The sequence below is a fragment of the Mus caroli genome, chromosome X, assembly GCF_900094665.2.
Source record: "Mus caroli chromosome X, CAROLI_EIJ_v1.1, whole genome shotgun sequence".
Taxonomy (NCBI): Eukaryota; Metazoa; Chordata; class Mammalia; order Rodentia; family Muridae; genus Mus; species Mus caroli.
This window is the reverse complement of record NC_034589.1, coordinates 44,715,562-44,718,193: the sequence shown is the minus strand read 5'-3', so window position 1 is coordinate 44,718,193 and position 2,632 is coordinate 44,715,562.

The following is a 2,632-nucleotide window of genomic DNA, read 5'->3' as shown; positions in this document are numbered from 1 at the left end:
AAAAAAAAAAAAAAAAAAGCCCCTGCTGATTTGGATATCAACATGTGTCACAGACTAGCCTTAAATTTACAGTGATCCTCCTGCCTCTGCCTGCCAGGTTCTGGAATTACAGCCATGTTTGAGGTCTTGGATTTCATTCTCAGCAGTGAAAAACTACAAAAATCAGTTGTTTATATAAACAGACTTGCCATGTCTAGATGAATTCCTATGATGTGAATTCCTTGATCACAGAGACTAGGTCCTGCTCACTTCTGAGCTATAAGAACAGGGATCATCCCGAATCTCAAGGCTGTAAAACACTGGTTGGTTTTGATATGTTTTCCCTAGTCTTTTCCGTTTCCCCAGTAGGCTCTTGAGCCTTTTAGCAGTCAGAACATCTTCCCAAGGGAACAGTAAACAAACTCTTTAGTGGCCTTCAGGCCCTCTTGGAGCCAGTTATCTGTGGCTTCACAGAGTGCTTCAGAAGAGCAGAGCAATGGTCCTCTTTGTGTTTCGTGTCATATCCCACCCTTTCTTTTACTTCAGAAATTTCTCGAGAGGTCAATTCTGGAATACAGATACTTGAAGGTTCACTAGAGAAGAGTTTGTATATTCAGAACACCCATAAGACAGAAGGCCAGGCTGGAGACTGAAATAAGTTAATTGACTGCTTGCCTAGCAAGCACAAAAACTGTGTTCAGTCTCCAGCATTATACAAACTCGATGTGGTGACTTACACCCATTAATTCCAGCACTGGGAGGTTGAGGCAGTAGGGTCAGTAGTTTCAAGGCAATAATGAGTTCAAGGCCAGCCTGAGTTATATGAGAATGTGACTCTTGGTCCCCAGGTCAAGTTCCTTTTGCTTCTCCACAGAATCCATAGGCCAGGGCCCAGTTCTCCCCTGGCTGGTGCCATGCCACCCACCATTCTTGAAATGACTGGGCAAGAAGGACAGGATGTCCTTATTTATCCCAAATATTCTCCCTGTTCTAGGGCTCAGCTAAGTAGGATCCAGAGTCCATTGCTTAACTAAGAGAACACGTAGCTGATGGACATCAGACCTGCCTCCCCCACCCACCACCATTGTTGTGGTTGTGTCCCATGTCTTTCTTTCTTGGCTTTCAGAATGCTCCTGTGGAAAACCTGAACCCAGCCTGTCGGACAGGCTTCCACAACAAAGGATCCCTAGTCCAGCGGGAGGGACAAATTCTTGAAGCTCTGCTCCCACCCCCACCCTCTCTGTTCACTGGGCGACCCCTCTGGCTAAAGCATGTGTGCAGGACTCAGCTCTATGCCTTCCTGGCTTCTCTAAAAGCCCAGGCCATCACAGGGTCTTCAGTCATTTGGAAGTTGGAACCCACATTCTACCTTTCAAATCCCCAGCCCCCATTGCTCCCAGTAAATTTAAACAACTGCCTGAGTGGGTCTAAACTCCTCTTTGTGCTATAATTAGGCTGGAACAAGGCTCACCCCAGGACAGAAATACTGTAAGGGGGCGGGTTATAGACTACTGCTGGTCCCCACAGTAGGGAAGTAACGACCTTTTGAATAGGAGGATTAACACATTAGCACATAGATTCTTGCTTCCGGGGAGGGTTGGATCCTAGGAAAATAGTTCCAGCTTGGATGGGAGGGGTAAGTCAAAGGGGCAGCCATGCTCTCTAAAGACTTTGTGTGTTCCTGGGAATGTGTGTGTGTGTTGGGGGAGGGGGAAAACACAGGAAGAGTCAGATAAAACACCAATCAGATGTACGTAGCAGCTCAAGCCCTTCCCATGGCAACAGACCAGAGAACAGAAGCCTGAAGCATCTACTGGCATCTTCTTCTTCCCTATGGGGTAGTGTTAGGCAGTGGATATACTATGGTGAAGCCCAGAGGGCACAGGTGCTGAAGTGATGGGCACAGGAGACATGGAGATCACGTTGTATGATGTTGGACAGACGCCTAGGTATCTCTCTTTGGTCTACCTCTGTTTCATCATTACCACAACACACCATGTATCTCAGGAAGCTATTAGGAGCATGTGAGATAACCTAAAGAAAGACCCCTACACAAATAAGCCACACCTAGCAAGCCCAAGAACAAATGGTGATGTTATCACCCTCAAATATCCCTTTGTCATTCAATTCTGCACCGAATCTCCTCTTTTTGTTTTGTTTTGTTTTGTTTTTCCTATGTTGGGAATAGAACCCAGGCCTTGTGTGTGCTAGACTAGTAGTATTCTACCTGTGACATATATCCTCAGCGTCTCGGTGTCATCTTTGACTAGTTAGTCATTTTGAGCTTATCCACAATATAGGAAGCAGAGTAGGTATATTGCTATAGCTGCCCCACAACTTTCCTTCAAAGGGCTCATCCCTGGAAGATGGCTTCAGTAAGTTCCAAGATGAATTGAGTTCTGCTACTATTTAAGGGTTTCTGGAGAAGCCCTCAAGGGCCAGAGGGAAGATGATGTCTGCTGAGTAAAGTCCACAGAGTAACCCCTGCACTGTTCTCACTCATGGCAGTGCATTGGCATGAGTCCTGAGCCAGCAAAAGAGGAAGCATGGGACCCAGGTGACAAGTTTAGTTAAAAGAAAAATAAGAGAAAAACTGGGTTATGACCAGTATTAGAATATTCCTGTTTTTTTTTCTTTTGTTATATCTTTCCTG